Source organism: Cavia porcellus, unplaced genomic scaffold, assembly GCF_034190915.1.
Source record: "Cavia porcellus strain 051 isolate PalLab524CR breed Dunkin Hartley unplaced genomic scaffold, mCavPor4.1 scaffold_7, whole genome shotgun sequence".
Classification (NCBI taxonomy): Eukaryota; Metazoa; Chordata; class Mammalia; order Rodentia; family Caviidae; genus Cavia; species Cavia porcellus.
In genome coordinates this window covers 80,771,455-80,792,761 of record NW_026947490.1, presented here as the reverse complement: position 1 = coordinate 80,792,761, position 21,307 = coordinate 80,771,455, and the positions used below count along the sequence as shown (strand labels likewise).

Here is a 21,307-nt window from a genome sequence, read left to right as displayed (position 1 = left end):
GCTGAGCTAAATCCCCAGCCCCTATTTTATTTTATTTTATTTGGTTCTGGGGGATTGAACTCATGACTTGCACTTGCAAGGCAGGCACTTATGCCACTGAGCTAAATCCCCAGCCCTCATTGTTGATATCTTATTATCTAATTATACCAGTTTTAAAGTGGGATCAATAGGTTTAACTATCATCATAACCTTATCTGGATATCAAGCACATTAAAATATAAAGCATGGCCAGAAAACTGTTATTTTTTCCCAGTCATGGTTGTCTTGGAACTCAAATTCATGTAGAGTATTAACAAATAACAATTTTAAAGTTTTATAAGGAAAATTTAAAATCAAGCACAAACAGCATTTTAGCATAACACTTCTGATATTATATTAGAACCATTAGGTTCTTTTTATTATCTCTAAAACATTTAAATTTTTATTTTGTCAGTTACCTTTTTCTAATTACAAAATATTAAATGACATAAAAACCTTTTACCTAAATGTTAATTTTTTAACAAAGTGTTTTTCTAACTAATAGAATGTATTTACAAATGTATCTCATTAGTCTTTATTGTAATGACACTGCCTCAAAATGTACAATGTTTAGGTACATCTATCATAATACAATTAAATAATAGCCACATACCATAAACGTGAAATAGTCCATCATAAACGTCCATCGTAAACGACTATGGTCCGGAGGTCATCAATCTAAGATGTTGTCCCAAGTTCCACAGTTTAGGAGGCCTGTACACTTGGGAAACACAGTGGACCATGGGGGTAGCCATAACTAGGGTCACAGTTACATAGAAATTTTTACACATATTTGCTGAGTTTTTATGGGGCACAATTTAGATTTCTTTAACAATTTATAAAGTGTAACTGCACTGGTAAAATTTAAAAAACTTTTTAGACCTCTTACAAGTTTAGGAAACAGTATTATCAGTCATAAATAGATGTGGATCACATTTCAAATGGCAGGACCAATTTAAAGGTGCCAAAGAATTCAATCATTTTATATGTCTATATAAGGTATATTTTGGGAAGCTGAAGCAGGAGAATTGTTGTGAGTTCGGGGCCAGCCTAGGCTACATAGTGAGTTCAAGGCCAGACTGGATTACATAGCAAAACCCTGTCTCAAACAAACAAACATTTATCTTAAATTGGTTCCAAGTTCATAAAATATAGTCTAAAGCCAATATTTTGGGGGATAGACACTGGGTTACCCGTAATCATTTAAGATAGACTATGTCTTTTAAAATTTCCCTTGTGTACTTTTGTAAAGATATCAAGAATGAAAAGAAAAAATGGGAGCCTAGATAGTTCTCCAAGTTGAAGACACATGAGCTGCCTGCCCCAAACCAGGCTCCTGCCAGTTAGTAGCAGGCAGCCCAAACAGTACTGTGCTCCTCTGGAGAGCCTCAAACCCAGTTCAAACAGCTTGGGCAGCCCACTTAGTGCCCTTAAGGTGCAGTCTAACACATCTCCTCTGACTGAGTCTAAGGCTCCCCTCCTGTGTCCTCCATACCCTTGGACAAGGCTTCCCACTAACTAAACTTCTGCTGGGCTGTGTCCACTCTGCCTGATACTGTTCAAGCTGCCCACAGACAACACCCTTCACAGGAGTGGATGGGAAATTCACCCCTACCTATGTCTATGTGTCTTTTGCTCAGTGACCTCACACAGGTCAAACAAGATCTAAAAAAGTGTTCAAACAATCTTAATAAGTACACTGAGGTCTTTAGGACATTTACTCAGACTATAAATTTAGCAAAAAAGATATACTATTGCTCTTAGATCAAACATTGACTTCCTGTAAAAACCAAGCATCTTTATAGGCTGCTATTACATTTGGAGATAAATATTATATTGTTCATTATATACACAAATACATTCTATTTAAATGTCACTGATAACAAAAGGATTAAAAGAGAACAAAAATTTTTGTTTCATTTAATATCTTACAGTTAGATAAAGATAACTGACTAAAATGTTATTTTATACTAAGATAGACATTTAAATTTGTTTCAGAGATAATAATTGCCATGTTAATTAAAATGCTAGGTGGCCCTTGCTCTTAAGTTTTCTTTATAAGACGTTATAATTGTTATCTATTAACATTCCTCAGGGTTTCAACTTCTAAAACAACCATGACTGGTAAAAAAAAAAATACGTTCATCAGTCATACTGTATATTTCAAGGTGCTCAAACAGGAAAACTGTTATTTTAAAATCATAAAATGTAACACTAATGTTCTCCTCTGGGTGTTAGTTAAACCACAGAGGTTTTGAGAAAGTTGACTAAGAAAAGCTAGTGGTGCTGGCTCTCAAGGTCAAGGACCCAGGACATGAGGGGACCTTTTCTACAAGATGCTACTTTAGGGCCGGGGATTTAGCTCAGTAAGCGCCTGCCTGGCAAATGTGAGCTCGTGAGTTTGATCCCTAGAACCACACACACACACACCCAAAGATGCTACTTTAGTGAGTCACCCAACTTCCTACACAGAGAGAGTGTTGGACCCTCCCCCCAAAACACAAATGTGCCAAAAAAGAGGGTGACCAAAAAAAATCGCCTTTGCTTTCCCAGAAAGCCCCAGGGTCAGGAAAGAAGACCACAGCCCATCTTGGTGGCTGATACCAACAAGACAGCTGAGTAATGCCTGGAGAGACTTTACTGACCTTAATACATAGTGAGAGGTTAACTTTGATTAACACTGGTCTGACTTTAACTTGTCCTTAAACACCCAATGAAAATATAACCAAACAATATACAAGATAATGCCATAATAATAAAGGCTAGATATGAACAGAGAGCTCCAATACTGACCCCTGCCCACAGCTTCCAGCTACACCTGCAGCTGACCATGGCTGTGGTCCAACAAGGCTAAAAAGCTACAGTGGAGCTGTAAAAGCTCGATGAGGGTCTTTAAATTCCTTTGCTAAAATTGTCCCTCAAGACCACCAAACTCTCCATCATCTGACAGCTAAAACTAGATAAACTGGTGACAAAAAATATCAGGTTTACAGATAATAAAGGGCGTGAGAGCCACCTGGTTACAGTGCTATTCGGGTCCCCTTTCTGAGTGTGGCTCCTTCCCCAGTCTGCCTTTCTATTCTAATGCTCACGCTTTAATCTCTTGAAAAATTTTGTTTATTTTCACCTAGAGGCTGCCAGACTTCAAGTGATCATGCAGATAAAACCACAGGTGTGTCACATTCCTTTTAATTCCTTTTACCTCCTTTTACCGGAATCCATTAGATTAGCATTATAAAGCAAGGGCCAGGGATGTAGCTCAGTGACAGGGCGCTTGCCTGCAAGCCCAAATCCTGAGTTCAATCCCCGTACCAAAAAAAAAAAAAAAAAAAAAAAAAAATCCTGGACATACCTTATAAAGGGAGCTCATAACTGCTAATCCCAGGGCAGTCAGATTAGATCTCTGGAGAAGGCTTCCGACTGGGCTTCTCCACACTGACCCTCCTCAGCTCAAACTAGCTGGATTAAAGTTACGTCCCTTCTCTCCTTCAGAGGGAAAAATATCATAGCTGCTAAGTTAAATAAGAATTAATATACAGGGTTTTTTTAAAAAAATTCTGTATTATTTCTACCCTTTTTCTGTTTTGCTTTTTTCTCTAAATAAAAAAAAAGAGAGACTAGATTCTCAAAAAAGTCAATGACATAAAAGAAACAAAAACAAAAACAATAAAACTATGGCTAGCCGCTCGTCTGCTAAGCGCCAGGCCTCAAAATAAAAATACAATGGCTTAGAACTACATGCCTCCCTAAAAGATAAATGCAAGCTTAAAATTATACTATAGTTGGTATCTCCTGGTCTAATAAAGGCCAGAGAAACCTCAGTCACCCTAGTGGACCAGGGTATGCAGACCCATCCCTTTCCAAAAATGCCCCTGTTCTCTCCATGTACCCTTGCTGCTGTGACCTCCTTCTCTATTTGATCAATGCTAGCTCAGTGGTTGTACTTACAATCTTACTGGTTGATTATAGTTTGACCCACACTGTATTTACCTCATAATTCTAAATTATTTGGTGATTTTGGTCTATAAAATAGTCTTTAAGAAGAAACCTCAGAGTTTGATGCGACAGTGTATGCCTGTAATTGTAACACACTGGGAGGCTGAAGCAGGAGGCTCACCACGAATTTGAGGCCAGCCTGGACTATATAGTGAGTTCAAAGCCAGGCTGAACTACATAGCAAGACCGTGTTGGAAAAGGGAAAAAAAAAAAAAAAAATGACCTTGGTGACAACTCACTTTCAAACTACCCCCTGTCTCTGGAGAGGTACTGTATCTCTCCATAAATCTTCCCTACCCATAACCTCTGTTGTTCCTCAAAATTCATTAATTTCTGGAGACACAAATGACATATCTAACACATAGCACGTTGAAAGTTGTATTTCTCCTGTATTGAAAGGGGTTGAATTTTCTGAAAGATGAAAGCCGGGTGGGAGAGAAGGGACAAGAAGGGGATCAGTGCCACAAGTCCATAGCATCTGCCACATTCCGTGGATGCTGTCAGTAATCAACAGAATGAGCACTCAAGCCTGCATGGCTTGGGACACATTCCCAGCCACCCTAAAAGGGGAGCTGCGGCGTCCAACAGACAGAGTTTGTGCCCTTTGGTTTGGAGAGAGATTGAGAGAGAGATCAAAGCAGATATCTTTACCTTCCCGCAGGCTAAACAGGGTAGGACCCACGCGTGTGCACACTTTTGGAGACCGCTTTTGCTAGTGTGACCTGGAGATTGTCTGTCTCCCCTGGGTCTCAGGATTGGGGTTCTCATGACAATTGTGTGGCTAATGATCCTGAAGGGGCCTCATGCTTATTTGTGTCTTCCTGGAGGACTAAGATTTTCCAGAGCTCCATCTGAGCCAGGGACGAGGTGTATAGATCAAAGGACAACCAAGGGAGGCTGCTCCATGACCCGGTGCCTTGGGACACCCCCTGCTGTTACTGCTTGGAGAGAGCCAGCCCGTCTTGTTTTCAGTCCCATTTTCTAGAGGGTTTAGGAGTGTCTGGCTGCTGGAAAAGACAAAACACAAAACAAGAAAACAAAACAAACCCTCAAGCTGCAGAGGGAGAGAGAGAGAAAGATAAACTGTGCTTCAGAGGCAAAGGGTTGGGAGAAAGCGGGAGTGAAGACAGAAAATAATAAAAAGCATTTGTCAGGACTTAACCAAAGTGGTCCCTTCCACACTGCTCTTCACCTGCTGCCACTGGCTCACCCAGAGAGATGTCAGTAGGCTGGGTCTGGGGGTCCCCGGGGCTGAGAATAGGGAATCTATCCCACCCTCACAGTGTACGTTCTGGGGCTCACTGATCCCTGCTGTGGAAGAACAGCTTTCCAGTTGCATCACTAAGAGACATGAAAGGGCTTCTTAGAGATCCGGGACACACTGAGGGGTGCAGTGGAGGCGCTCAGAGAAGTGAGGCGCACTGTGAGCTGGCACGGGGTGTCTTCAAGCTGAGTGGCCTAGGATGTCTCTCTGATTGAAGTGCAAACCATCTGCCTGTGTTTGAAGTTGAGATGCAGCCCAGAGCCATTGCGGCTTCCGCAGGGGGTGGAGGAAGCATAATTTATAGGTGAAAAGGACAGATACAAAGTCCGGATTTACAGGTTTATTGTAAAACGACAGATCCGGAGCCTGGATTTACAAGCGTATTGTCTTTAGGACCTTTAGGAATTTTATTTTTTTAATTTTATTTATTTATTTTTTGGAGTGAGTTTCCTGGAAGGGAAAAAGGCTTAAGTAACTTTTGTGTTTTGAAGCGGTAGTTAAGTAGGATTTTTAAAATCTCAACCTCCTTGTCTCCTTTATATCTGATTTTTATTTCTTTGATACTTTCTTAGAAATTATTCTAATTTCCTGTTGTCCTGGAACTTTAGAACACAACATATAAATTGAAGATAATGTACATTTCAGTGGTAGTGGTGAGTTTTTCTAGTTTTTAACTTTGAATTCTTGTAGATAACGAAAGCAATTTAATTTTTTTGTACCAAATTTCTTGTGATTTTTTTTCCAGAATGCTAACATGAAACTTCCTACGATTTCATAAAATTTGGTGTTTTGGTTTTTTTTTTAATTTAAATGAAGATGTGGTTTTTCAATTTGGTACAAAACATAATTCAAAGTAGAGATGTTCTTACTCACTTTAATCAAAGCAGGGAGAACTTCCCCTCAGTTCATGTTTAACCATCTGAGGATCTAGCAGCTTCTGTTCTCTTTCTCCTTTATTTTTTATTCTTATTTTTTATTTTTTGAGGCAGGATACCTAGCCTCCTCTAGGCTCAAACTCGAAATCCTGTGCGTCTGCCTCCTGAGTAGCTGGGATTACACCTATGTGCTACCATATCCACCTCCTTTCCTTGCCTTTATATTTTGAGCTGTTTCAGGCCCCCCACCCACACACCATGAGGAAGGGATTTTTAAAAAGCTTAAAATAGAAAAAGTTTAAAAGCATTATGCAAATTTGACCAGTGAAGCTTGTTTTGTTTTGTGAGATATTTTTGTTTTTGTTCATTGTTTTCTGTGTTAGGAATATACTTACTGGTGCCACAGGGCCCCTGATGAGCAGAATTCTGGTGCAGTCACAGTGTGGCTGGGCTGGAGACAGCAGGCAGCGGGACCAGGGAAGAAGCTGCTTCAGAGGAAACCTACACGCCCTCCCTGCTGCTTCCTGGGAGCCTGGCTGAGGTTCTACCACTGAGAGCTCAGGGGTGTTCTACCCCTGAGCGACATCCTCACGCTCAGTCCCACTTTTTTCTTTTTTCTTTTTTTACTGCAAGACAGGGTCTTATTAGGTTTTCCAGGATGGCCTTAAGCTTGAGATTATCCTGCCTCAGCTACCTGAGTAGCTAGGATTATAGGTGTGTGCCACTTTGCCCCACTTTCATTATGTTCTTAAAGCACTTTTAATAGATCACAGAAATGGGCAAGATATCCCATAACCATATTTAGGGCAAATATACTCACAAATGTTCATTATGAATATTATTCCACATGTGCTGAAATAAGTTGCTGCAAAGAAAGAAATGGAATTGCTTGTTGAGGTTTGTGTTGTTGTTAGAAGAAAATCACCTTACTTTTCAATGGGTTTTCCTCTCAATCCAACATGTCATTCACATTGAAGAGAACGAGGACACCACTGTTTCCTGAGTCAGCTAGAGAGCTACAGTTAGGCCATCTGAGGAATCTGAACTGTGCCTTGTTGAACTGGGACCATTTTGTTAGACTTTGTCATTTCAAAACCCTTGAGGGTAAGTCAAAAATATTATTAAAATGCATGTTAATGCTGATCCTTCACTACTTTTTCAGCCTACTTTTGTCCTTCTAACTCATCTCACCCTTACTGTGCACGAGGAATCAGAAAGTAGCTGCCAAAATTGGAGCAGGATGGGGCCCCTGGAAGGTCACAGATGAGGACAAATGACAAAGCATCTGGAACGTGGGCTTTTGCCCAGCAACCATCGAAACGGCTACGTTTTGGTCCCTCAGACTCAGGACAGGATCAGAAGGCACAGACAGAAGCAGAGTGTCCCACGCTGGTCCTTGAGGCCTGTGTTCCCCTGCCCAGCTGCACACATCATCTGTGGCAGGAGGGACCTGGGAACAGAGTTGAAGCCAGTCACAGGTGAGGCTCAGCTGAGCTTTGGGGGTCTCTGGTTCCAGCCCTGAAGGTGAGCTCGGAGCAAGGTTCCTGGAAGGCAAAGTGCCGCCTGTGTAACTGGTGTGATTGAAACTGGACAGGGTCCCGCTCATTGGCCTGGGCACCCAGGCCTGGGAGGTGGCTCCAGGCACACAGTGTTTGCCTAGCATGGCGGAGGCCCTGGGTTCCACCCCCAGCACTGGAAAACAAAACAAAACCTTGCACCAACAGTGTGTTTCCCTAACCCCCTCACAGATAACCCCTCTCCCAGGTCACTCTTCTGATGTGACAGGGCTTGCAGCAGTGCCTGTGGCTCTGCCTTCCAGAGGCAGCCCTGGGGCTTAGCAATGTGGGGGAACAGAAGCCTCTGATGTCCCAGGAGGCCCCATCTCCATCCAGTCTGTGCCCCAGTGTGACTGAACTTTACCCAGCATTTTCTTCCATTTAGGGACACCCCGAGGGAGGGTCACACAGAGCCTTGACACAGCACTGACTGGTGCCACAGGGCCCTGATGAGTGGAATTGTGGTGCAGAGTCACAGTGTGGCTGGGCTGGGGACAGCAGGCAGCAGGCAGCGGGGCCAGGGAAGAAGTTGCTTCAGATGAAACCTGCACGCCCTTCCCTGCTGCTTCCTGGGAGCCTGGCTGAGGTTTAACAGACAAGGACCCAACCAAAGAGGGCACAGGACCATGGGCAGTGCTGATGGGTGGCGTGGTTCCCTGATAGCGGTGCTAAAATTAACAGTCTGTCCCCAAGAAACACCAAGGACGAGCCAAGTGTGGTGACACACCCTGGATTCCCAGCACCGTGGAAGGCTGAGGACTGCAAGTCTTAACCCAGCCTTGGTGAGACCCTGTCTCAAAATAAAAAAATTAAAATCCCCAGTGCCCTCCCCCACACCCCCATGCAACAAAGGAAACAGGCTTTGTTTTGTAGGCATGCAGCCTTGCACAGCCTCATAAAGTTCTGTCAACAACAGTCTGCACACACAATGGCGGTCCCGTAAGATTAGATCTGCTAGTGGCATCTCAGCCATCTGTTTAAGTACTCTGTGATGGAGGCACAGTGATGAAATCCCCCGCCAACGTGTTTCCCAGAACGCGTCTGCTCACTGAGTGACAGGGCTGCAGGAGCCCTGCGACCCAGTGTGTGAATGTGACTGGGAAGCAGATGGCACAATCCGGCCTGAGGAAACCTTTCCACTCTCCTTTCTTGCGTTCATTCCCACCAAGCAACGGGAGGCTGAATCCAGTGATAGCCTACATCCCTGGTCCTTCGTACAGGGTCTTACGAAGTTGTCTAGGCTGAACCTGGCCTTGTATTCTTCCTGTCTGCTCCTCTTTGGTGGGTAGGAATATAAACATGCACCTCTGATTTCCAGGACTACTTCAGAAAGTGGCAAAAATTATGGGGTAGATGTGTTGCATGTGAGGTATTATATTTTGAGGAAGGTTAACTGCAATGTGTCTTTTATTCTAAGAATATTTTTAAATGTTAAGCTTTCCCTGTAGTTTTGGATCATACCACAAACTAATCAGAATACTTATTAGAAGACTAAATTATTCTTAATTGTATAAATATAATTTTTGGGCAACCTTAAGAACATTAATGGAACAAAAGAAAGGAGGGGAAGAGAAGAGGGACGGAGAAGTAAAAGGAGGAGAAAGTGTAGCTGTCAGGAGACATCTGTTGCTTTCATTCTTCCGTAGCTCCTTGGTTACCTGCCTGTCTGCCTCTGTGCCAGCTGGGTAACAGTTTAGGCCAGAAACCAGCGTGGTGCCACATTCCTGTAATGCCAGCACTCCTGAGGCTGAGGCAGGAGGAGCATGGGTTCAAAGCCGACTCCACAATACCACATGACCATGTTGCAAAACAAAAAAGAATGCAGGTTGATTTTTTTTTAGTACATATAACTTCATGGCAAGTTAACTTAATAAGGTACTTTCTTTTTATAGTGCTCCCTTTGGCAGCACATATACTAAAATTGGGACAATTTCTTTTCATGCAAAACAAGCAGACTACTTAACATCATCACTGGGAGGAAGTTACTGGTAGTTTCTTTGCACTGGGCATAAAGCATGTGAGTGAAACTTCCGGGCTCTGCTCTGCAGTGATTCCTGTCATCCCCAGAAAATTATGTGATTTCTCTTCTAGTCTCGATCCCCCTCAGGATCCTTAACCTGCACAAGAGACCATTTATTAATGTAGGCAGCTCTGTACACAGGAAGTCCCTGACTTAAGAACTTTGGAGTTGCAAATGTTTGCAGCTATGAGCAGACCTGGCCTTGTGAACATTTGGAGATGGGAGCTGGTCACGGAAGCACTCATCTGTCTGCCAGACATTGTCCCGGTTGTGCTGCTGGGTGCTCACTGTGCTGTGTGATAGGCACAGGAGTGCAGTGCTCAATCAGGGCCCAGATTGTCTGGGCACAAGAGGAAAAGCAGTGACGATGTGGACTTCTAGGAAGTGCTAAGCAGTACACATTGTATATTTGTGTCAAAGGTGTATAAGACTGACTGTCAGATTTACAAACAAATTTGACTTATGAGTACTGTCCCAGAATGAAACTCATCAATCCATAAGTTGGGTATTACTGTACTTACCAGCAGCAGAGATCACGTCCGTTTATTTACTTATTTGCCATTTGTTTTTTGAGATAGAGTCTCTGTATTGAGTCCATTGACCTCTCCAGCTTCAGCCTCCTGAGTACTAGGACAGCAAATATTTTCTATGAATTTGCTAGTAAGTATTTTTATTGAGATTCAATTCACATACCATAAAATCTGTCCCCTTAAAATACTCAAGTTAGTGGTTCATCCTTATCTGTCGAGTTGCACAACTATATGTGTGATCATTATCTAATTGCACACTTTCACCCCCAATGGAAATCATGTATTCATAAACAGTCATTCTCCATTTTCTCTTCCCCACTAATCCACTTCTGTCTCTATGGATTTGCCATTTTTATTTATTTATGGTGTTTCAAGACAGGGTCTTGCTATAGCCTGGGTGTTCCAGGTTGGCCTCAAACTTAAAATCCCCCTGCCTTCTGAGCTGTGGGATTATGGGAATGTGCCACTATCCCTGGCTGCATTATGCTGGTCTTGACATTACATGTAAATGAAATCCTACATTGTTATCTTTTAGGATAACATATGCCGCAACCTGCACAGCTCTTGCACTGTGGAAGGAGGATGGCGGGGGTGGAGAAGACAGAAATCAATATACAAAAGCTGAGGTCAGGTGGAGTCCTCTATCTTGATGGGAGAAAGCAAACTGCCCATCACCTGCAGCACATGACTAAATTCATGGAGTTTACGGGAGGGTAGGATCTGGGACAGGAGCAATGTCTAATCAGAATAGCATGTGTCTTACTTTTCTTTCATTGTTGAGGCAAAATACCCATCCAAAATTCAAGAAGGAAAGATATTTTTTAGCTCATAGTTTGTGGAGGTTTCAGTCCATAATCTGCTGGGTCCAAAGCAGGGTGGTATGGCAGAAGGCAAGAGTTCATGGTGGTGGAAAACAGCAAAAACAACAAGAGCATGAAGGGAGAAGTCAGAAAAGACTGTTTCTGGACTATTTCTGTCCCTTGTATTTTATGTAGGTTACACACCCTAGGGAGGATGTAGCACTCACATTCATAATCCCAGCATTGAACCATGAATCAGTCACAAACTCTAGAAGCCTGCCCCCACGACTGCATAAGGCTTTGGGGGGTCATCCAGACACAAACCGTAACAGCATGTGTTGGTGGATTCACTGGAAACAAGAAAACTGTCTGTACTATCTCAAGCAAAAGTCAAGTCACTATGTGCATCAGCTCCCTGAGCTGTGCATACCTCTCATGGGGCCTTGTCCTAGATACCAGAGGTACAGACAGCTTCACTCCTGACAAGCATGATGTGTTCAAGATCCATCTATGTTGTAGATTGTATCAGTACTTCATTTCTTTTTGTGACTGAATAATGTTTCGCTGCATAATATCTAGATGTCCCCCAAAGGCCTCATATACTCATAGGTGAGACTTTCGGGAGGTACAGGATTATGGATATATGACTCTGGATTAATCTATTGATGGGTTTATAGCTGGGCGTGATGTTGGAAGGTGGTGCCTGGTGGAAAGAAGTGAGTCACTGTGACTGAGGCCTGTATATCCCTCCACTGATCCCTCTCTGCTTCCTCCTTCCATATCATGAACTATTTCTTCTCTCTTGTAACTCTCTGCCAGCTACCCTGCCTTGAGGGCAGCTGACTATGGACTGAAACCTCTACAAAATATGAGATAAAATAAACCTCTCCTCTTTTAACTTGTGTGTGTCAGATATTTTGTCTCAGCAGTGGAAAAGTAACTAAGACATAGGAATATACCAGGAAATATAATCTTGACCCCACCATCATGCAGTAGCTAACAAAGGTAAGGTAAGGCCTTGGAAAAATTTGTGAAATATTCAGATACGAATGCAAAAAGGATACTTTTCATGGGGTTGTTTTGGAAAAGTCAAACATGAAATTGTTGTTTTAATTCTTTCTTCTATGTAGTTTAGCTTGGCCTTGAACTCACTAGGTAGCCCAGGCTGGCCTGAAACTCATGGTGATCCTCCTCCTTCAGCCTTCTGAGTGCTAAAATTACAGGTATGCACTGCCATACCTGGATGGAATGACTGTTTTCTAATCAAGCTATTAAATAATTTGTATATAACACCCCCAAAATAAAAGTTAGAGGCCCTTATATTTGTACAAATAGTCTTATAAGTAAATTTTAGTTTTTGTTTTGTTTTGGTTTGGGTTTTGTTTTTTTGGAACTGAGAATCAAACTCATGACCTTGTGCTTGCAGGCAGGAGCTCATGCCGCTGAGCTAAATCCTTGGCCTGGTTTCATTTTTTAAAACAAAATACAATCCAAACCTCTCCTCTCCTCTTTAAATTTTATTTACTATGATATGCTTGCTCCTGTTTTAAGTAGTTTTCTTTTAAATGACTTTTTTCCCATACCAGTGAACTCCTATTTCAAGAACACAAATTCAAGGCCAAATCATTTCTAGGTGATGAAAGTCTGAGTAATTTTATTTTATTTTGAGAAAGGATCTTGCTGTGGCAGTATGGGTGATTTTAACTTCCTCTTTTCCTCTGTCTCTATTTCTTCAGCAAACATACATTACATTCATAAATAAAGTAAGACAGGCAACTAGGTGAGGAGCACTTCCAGGGGAATGATGCTTCCAATACAGTGACTCCAATCAATCACTGTGCACTGAACCCGGTGCTGTTCACACGACCTTCATCTGCACGTGGGCACAACCGATCAAAAGACCCTATTCATGAGGCTCCAACATGGCTGGCTAGAGGCAAGGTTGCATCAGAGGTGCTCAGAGAGGATTCACTGAAGCCACTGGTACTCTATCATGGAGGAGGGAAACATCTTGAAACATCAGAAAGATGATAGATGTTGGTCAGACATCTGACTCACTGAAAAGGGGAGATGTGGACCACCATGACTGTCCACATAGCTCCAGCCCTGCCCTTCTGGGGAGCAGCCGTTATGAGAGGATTTCAAATAGCCTGAAGGAAAGAAGGACCCTAGACTCTCGGAACAGACTCTGCATAGCCAGCTCTTTCTCCACATCACTTCTCCTTCCAATAGTAGGGAATGCTACAGTCCGGTGGCATCCTCACCAAGGGAAGGGCATCCTTCCCTGAGGGCAATGGAAGCCCCCTCCTCACCTTGGGCAGAGAGAGGACACACAAGTGACCCTTGAGGGATCACTTGATCAGGCCCTGAGGATTCCACTCTGCCCCCTGGCCTGAGAGCAAACCACACATCGACACCTGGTGCTTTCTGTCTGTCAGCAAACTTGTCTCCCGATACCTATAGATCCCTTGGCTGGTACCCAAACATACCTGCAGATGCCAGCAACTCTACAGACTGCTGCCTGCCAGTGAACCCACCCACAGACTCCCACAGGCCACTTGGTATCATGTAAATGTGCCCACAATGCCAACAGATTCCCATGGACTCCTGCCTGTGAGTGGGCACACCACTGGCTCTGCCGTCATGTCTGGGGGCGGGGAAGAATCCTTAATGCAAGCCCAGTCCTGCAGGCTGGGGGAACAGGGGGAACTTTTGAGAGTGGGTTTGTTTGGGTATGGAAAAGGGGGGAAATTTGTGTGGTGACCAATGCAGGAAGGAAATTGCGTGGACACTCAGGCTTTTTGGGTAGTGGTCACATGTGAACCACATGTTGGAGTATTTGATCTGACTTCACCCTGGATTTGGATGGCAGGGTGTTTTTGTTGTTGCTTTTACTTAGTTGATATTTATAGCCTTTTCCTCTTCTCACTCCCTACTTTATTTTAACTCAAACTTCCACAGTAATGCTGTTTTCATATCTTTGATTGTTTCTACGACTTTTTAAAATCTGTCTTTCAAGTTTTTAGTTTGCTGTAGTCTGCTTTTCTTAGTCACTATTTTCTCTCGTATCAGCATGTTGTCCTGTCAGTTCTGTTTGTTTTTCTCTTCTCCTACATAGACCACACCTTGCTGGTCTCTTCCCACTTTCCACAGGTGCACCAACATATCCACAGGTTCTGGCCACCTTGTAGCTTTTTTCAGTCACAAAATCTATTTCCCTTCTTCTATACTGCCTTGTCACCCCTCTGTCACCTTCTTTAAAATCCCAGCACAACCCTTCTGCCCAGCCCAGTGACTGCCTGCAAAGTCTGACCCACCTCTAATTTTTTCCACCTATCACTGTTTTTCCAGTCTGCCTCTCGCCCTGCTAACTTATACTCCTTTTTCACCCATTCCTTCATCTCTTCCCTCCACTTCTCTTTTGACAACATAGAATAACTGCTAATAACAATTGAAATCAGACTTCAAAGAGTATTGGAAAGGTTGAAAGTGTAAAAGCGAGGTGTATCACATATAACTGAGTATGATGGAGCTGTGGATCTGTGGATGCTGTTGTAACCAGAATTAATTCTTGCCTCAAAACACAGGAACAAAGTCCAAGCCACTCAAATTAAATAGCTGAAGGGCAAATACTATTTTTTTTTGCCTTTTTCCTTTTTTATTAGTACCAGGGATCGAACTCACGACCGCACACTTGCAAGGCAGGCGCTTATTCCACTGAGCTAAACCCCCAGCCCTCAAATACTATCTATAGACAAATAAAGCTGAAAACATAACTGAAAAGCTGGACCAAAAATATACTCATATCAATAACAACCTCTCCTCATGACTACTTTCAACCCCAAAAAATGAGAACAAAATAAAACAATGACACATATATATGACAACTATATATATTTATATGATATATATGGAAAAACAAGGCAACAAAGGACCCTCAGGGCCTCCCAACTGTCTCAAGACAGGTCCTGGGACATCAACGGAAAGGAAAGCAACCATCATGTACCAGAGCTTTGTGAGCTGAGTAAAGAAGAAATAAAGAAACTTGGTGAGTTCTAAGAGGACGTGACCCAAAATTAGCATACCAAATGACCAGGGTGCATTGTTTTTGTACTGAGCTGAAACTCACGATCTTGCGCTTGCCAGGCAGGCACTTGTGCCCCTGAGCTAAACTCCTGGTGCCTCTATTGTGCATTTGAAGAAAACAAAAAATTTGGAAGAGCTGACTAAAGCAAATCAAAACAGGAATGACAAATTTATCAATGATATAGAATCTATGAAAGGGTACAGTGAAAAATAGTATAAAAATTGTACAGAATACGTAAGTTGCAGCAGTGATCAATAAAAAGGATTTCTAAAATGGGGAAGGATGGGAGACAACATGGCTGAATAGAGGAGGAACCTTGTTCAGAGCTGCTTGGAGAAACTCAACTAAAAACAGGTAATTGGAAGAAAGGGTAAGGACCTACACCCTGAGACCAAAATCAGTCAGAAATCAGAGATTCATAGATGAAGGAAAAATAGATAAAGGACTTAATAAAACAGCCAGCCAGCCCACCCTTCTGCCAGTGGGTTGTCAGATTGGGGCCACTGCCCACTATACTTGGAGTCTTAAGAAAAAAATGGGTGCACTGAAATGGTGCAACTAAAACCATACAGACTTGGGATATAGGGTCCTCTGCCTTTTCTGCTTCCTCCATACAGAGGATGCTACAGCCAAGCAGTAAATTTCTGATTGGCCAGCTTTCCTTTTAACTTTTCCCTTTTTTTTTTTTTGTTTTTTTTTTTGTTTATTTTCCTCTCCTCTCCTCTCCTCTCCTCTCCTCTCCTCTCCTCTCCTCTCCTCTCCTCTCCTCTCCTCTCCTCTCCTCTCCTCTCCTCTCCTCTCCTCTCCTCTCCTCTCCTCTCCCCTCCCCTCCCCTCTCTTTTTTTTTGTTTATTTTCCTCTCCTCTCCTCTCCTCTCCTCTCCTCTCCTCTCCTCTCCTCTCCTCTCCTTTCCTTCTTTTTCATTTGTGTCCCAGAGCACTAACTGAAACCTCTAGGTGTAATATTAGACACTACAGGCATGCATAGTAAATAGAACAGCTAAAACCTTCCCCATGACCTGTTTTTAGAGAGGCAGGGGGAATTAGACAGCCTTGTACCATGAGATTGTGCAGCCTGGGGCTGTCCTGAGCCTGGGGGCAGAAGTAGAAAGGCACCCTACAGCACACTCACCTTGCCAATAAAGTTATAGACTACAGCAGAGGTGGGTCATGCTGGTGGTAGCAGTGGACCTTGTAAAGCAATGGATTGGAAGTTAGCACTGTTCCCTCAGCAGAGGAGTAAGAACTAGGACTGAACAGCTGTGAATGGAAACATCAGAAGCAGAGAACCACACAGCATCCCACCCACGCTGCAACAAATGACCTGAGAGGACAGAGACTTGCCAGTGGAAGAGGAACCCAGAAGGCTGAGCAAGGACCAGGAGGAACCACGGGACTGGGAACAGCCTCCTGAGGGCAGCACAGCAATGGGGAGAGAGACGCTGTTCTGGATTAAAAACTGGGTCAACTTAACGCCAGCTGAATTAAATCAGCATGGTGCTGAGCGTAGATGCTCCACCTGAGGAAAGTTGCCGGCATAAATAGAGAGCTGGAGAAGAAGAGCCAGGCATTGTGGGTTTCTCTAAGTGTTGCTGTTTTGAGCCATTGGTTCTCCTGGAGGAGCTCCTCATGACTAGTTTCCCCAGTGTGAATTTGACCATTGTTATCAGAGGAGCTCAGGATCTTGTTGGTGAGAGTGGCTGTGGTTCACTTTGAGGGAGCTCTGGTCCTCACATCAAGCATTGCTTCCTGGTTCTGGAGGGGAAGCCTTGTGCCATTTAATCTCCAGGGGAAACTCATCATGCTGGCTTTCTGGCATGTAATTGAATGTTCTTATCATCAGAGGAGCTCAGGACCTCCGTGTTGCTGAGGATGGCTGTGGTACTTGTCAGGGCCGCCCTAGTCCTTGTTTTGAGGGTAACTTCTTGGCTCCAGTGTAGAACCCTTAACCTACCTATCAGCACAGCTCCTTCACCCCATTGGCATAGACTTTCTACCATATACTGCTGACCTTTGGGCCTTCCCAGCACAGATCCATACAACAGACTGGTATGAGTCCTTCTTGTGGGTTCTAGACCTCCAGCTGGACTCATGGGAGGCATTGTCATGGGCTCTAGGTTTTTATCTGGACTCATGGAGGACATTGCTGTGAAATTCAGGCCATTGGCTGAATATTCTGGGTCTTTAATGTTGCGGACAGATTTCCCGCACTTTGTGTTAACTCTGGGTGGCCATCATAAAATAATGCTATAAATTATGTGCCCTGATTCTAATTGTTCTTCGCACAACCTCTGACTATAAAGATGCTGAGAGAAAGCCTGAGGAGAACATCCCTGAAAAACAGACCTAGAGAGGCCTTAATGCTTGTGAGGATGCTACAAACTACAAAACTTACAAAGACCAACACAGAAAACAAAATAAAAACTTTTTAAATAGAAAATGACAAGGTGCAGAAGCAAAAGCACCCTCCGTCCTAGAACAAGTCAATGAGTCAGCAAAATGAGGAAAATGGAAGTCACATACCTGGAATTTCTGAAATGATAGCAACCAAAATAAAGAAACACACCTGTGAGGCTATAGAGGAAATCAGGCCAGAATTAACTGCTCAGGTAAAAAAAGAAATGACAACAATCATAAAGGAATTGCTCAGCAAATCTAGAGTTAGATAGATACAAAAATAGAGAACCATAGGAAAAGGATGAAAATCATGAATGACCAATACAGGAAAGAAATAGATTGCACAAAATAGATTCAAACAGATATCTAGGAAGTTAAAAATTTCACTGAAAGCTGGCAACACTGCTTGAATGAAACTGAAGACAGACTTTTGAGCCTTGAAGACAGGATCATAGGTAGCAATCATGAAAGGAAAGAACTCTTAAAAACAACAAAGGATCAGCAAATAGAAATTCAACAGCTGTAAGAGGATACAAAGCAAAGAAAAATAATATAAGATGGGATTGGTGTCTATGGAAAAGCAAGCCTCAACACAAATGACATAAAAGGACAATTTGCAAAAGTAATAGTAGAAAATGTCCCAAGCATGGGAAAAGAATCTGGCAACCTGACATGCGAGGTATACAGAATTCCAATTAGCCATAATAAAAATAAATCTACATCCAGACATATAATAATCAAGATCCCAGAAATTCAGCACAAGAACAGGATATTAAAAACTGTTAGAGAAAAGAAATAAATTCCCTATGAAAGAAGCCATCAGAATCATGGGAGACTTCACAACACAAATCCTCCATTCAGAAAGAGCTTGAAGTATTTCAAGTCCTGAAAGACAACTTTCAACCCAGATTGATGTGTCCTGTACAACTGCCTTTCAAAATGAGTGCAGAAATAAGATACTTCAATTACACAGAACAACTGAAGAATTTATGATTACCAAACCAACCCTACAAAGATAATATAGATAGAGATTAAAAAAAAAATGACCAGAATTTTCAAACAACTATAGAGAGAAACCACTAGGCAGGGAAAGAAATTAAATGGGGGGGGGGGACATAGAACAAAAAATAGGGAAATAACATGAAAAAGATAAGCAAATATATATCAGTTATAACCATCTATGTAAATAGCCTCAATTCACCAATCAAAAGAAACAGATTGGCAGAATGGATCAAGAAACAACACCCAACCATATGCTGCATATAAGAAACACAGTTAACTCAAAAAGAAATTCACAAACTGAAAGTCAAAGGATGGAAGACAATACTCCATGTGACAGGAACCCAGAAAAACGTAGAGGAGGCTATTCTATTTCCAGACAAAGTGGATTTCAAACCAAGACTGATTAAAGGAGCAAAGAATGTTATTATGTCCTCATAAAGGGAACGATCCAAGAGGAAGAGATAACAATCATAAATAAGTATGTATGCACAAATTATATAAGACAAGATTAAGACACAAAAAACCAAATGAGAAATGATGCAGTTTTAATGGGGGACCTTTAGTACTCCACTGTCACAAAGGAATAGATCAACCAGACAAAAATCAGCAAAGAAATATCAGAATGGGAGCAACCTGTGAACAAATTTAGTAGATATTTACAGAGTGTTCTACCCAACAATATCAGAATAGGCATTATTCTTGGCTGCACATGGGATGTTCTCTAAAATAGGCCATATATTAGCCCAGTAAATATGCTTAAGTAAATGCAAAGGAATTAAATTGACCCACTCATATTATCTGACCATAGCATGATGAAATTGGAAACTAGTGGCAAAAGAAACTGCAAAAACTCCATAAACACATAGAAATTAAATAACACCCTTCTGAAAAATCAGTGGGTCACAGATGACAGAAGTTAAACAGTATCTACAATTACATTAAAATACAGATACAACATACCAGAACCTGTGGGACACAATGAAAGTCGTCTGAAAGGGAAATTGATAACAGTGAATTCTCACATCAAGAAAACAGAACAGCACAAATAAGCAATCTAAGGTTGCACCTCAAGCTTCTAGAAAAAGAAGAGCAAGTCAAAACCAAAGCCCATACAAGGACCGTGGTTAGGATTCAGCACTCTTCCTCCCAAAGTCCATACAAAAGAGAAAATTATAACTATCAGAGCAGAGTCTGCCGTGGGGAGTGGAAAGAGACCCAGAAAGAAGCCAAGCCATGCCTTCCTGTGAGCCAGCCCGTGGGCAGGCTGGGAGAGTAGAAGAGCATCCCTCACCTCCTGTCAGCAATTGGCTGATTCAGAGGAACCCGGGGTGAGATGACAGCAACTGAGGTGAAAGGAACAGCTGGATGCTTGTGTTGTTTGATTGACGTTGCAGGCTTGGGGCGGGTGGTCTGGGCACCTATTTGGAGGATGGCAGGGTGCATTTGGCAACTGTGGAGGGATTTCTTCTGTCTTGCTTTTGAAATCCAATGTTTTGTTTTATTTTACTACTTTGTTTTATTCCTGTATCTGGTAACCTGAGCAACTATTTTGAAGATAACAATATGCAATATAACAACCATTGTTAAAAATCTATCTTCTTGTTTTGAAAACCTATATAGCTATTGTTTTGTTGTTGTTGTCATTTTGCCTTTGTTGTTTTTTTTCATTTGTTTGCTTTTCAATTTTTCTGTTTTTTTTTCTTTTTTCTCTTTAAAATAAAATTTTAAAAATGATCAGAGGAGAAATTAATGGGATTGAGATTAGGAAAACAATACAAAGAATTGATGAAGACTCAGTTCTTTGAAAGAATAAATAAAATTGACAAACTCTTATCCAACCTTATCAAGAAAAAAAGAAAAAAATGCAAATTAATCCAATGAGAAATGAAAAGGGTGAAATCATTTCCAGTTCTGTGGAAATTCAGGAAATCATCAGTACTTAGTTTGGAAATCTTTACTCGCATAGGCTGGAAAATACAGAAGGAATGGACAGATTCCTAGATAGATATGAATTACCAAGGCTGAATCAAGAAGATATAAAAATGTTGAGTAATCCAATATCAGTTACTGAAATTGAAAGCATAATTAAAAACTTACCAATGAAGAAAAGCCCAGGTCCTAACAAATTCACTGCTGAATTCTACAAGAAATTTAGAAAAGATTTAATGCCAGTGTTCATCAAACTCCTTAATGAAATTGAAAGGAAAGCAATTCTCCCTAACTCATTCTTGGAGGCAAGTATTACTCTGACACCAAAACCAAAGAAAGACCCAACCGAAAAGGAAAAATACAGGCCAATCTCCCTAACGAGCATAGATGTAAAAATTCTCAATAAGATTCTAGCAAATAGAATGCAGAAAATCATCAAGAAGATTGACCAAATCATCAAGAAGATGATCAAGTGGAATTTATCCCAGGAACTGCAAGGATGGTTCAACATATGCAAATCAATAAATGTAATGCACTATATCAACAGAGCAAGTGACAAAAAAGTCATTTCTCATATGATCATCTAAATTGATACAGAAAAAACTTTTGACAAAGTCCATTGCCCATTCATGATAAAAAAAAATCCTACAGAAAATTGGAATAACTTGTTTCCCTACCTCAATGCAATAAAAGTCATCCATGACAAACCAACAGCCCGTATCATACTAAATGAGAAAAAACTGAAAAATTTCAATTTAAAATCAGGAACAAGACAAGGATGTCCACCATCTGGAAAAATTAGTCAGAACAAGTAAACAAGAGAGAGAAATAAAA

At 41.8% G+C, this 21,307-nt stretch overlaps 1 long non-coding RNA gene across 3 annotated transcripts in view; it reads right to left on the bottom strand.

Annotated features, from left to right (window-relative positions):
* Positions 1-5,649: 5,649 nt before the first annotated feature.
* The window catches only part of LOC134477041 (uncharacterized), a 58,205-nt gene continuing 42,547 nt past the window's right edge, over positions 5,650-21,307 (bottom strand). For 2 of the 3 annotated variants that reach the window (XR_010048946.1, XR_010048947.1), the window contains exons 2-3: positions 10,251-10,356; positions 9,240-9,826 (exon numbers count right to left, since the gene is read on the bottom strand). This is a non-coding gene — a long non-coding RNA (uncharacterized LOC134477041). Of the gene's footprint in view, positions 7,698-9,239; positions 9,827-10,250; positions 10,357-21,307 lie in introns of those variants that run through there. The other variant, XR_010048945.1, reaches the window with a different exon arrangement.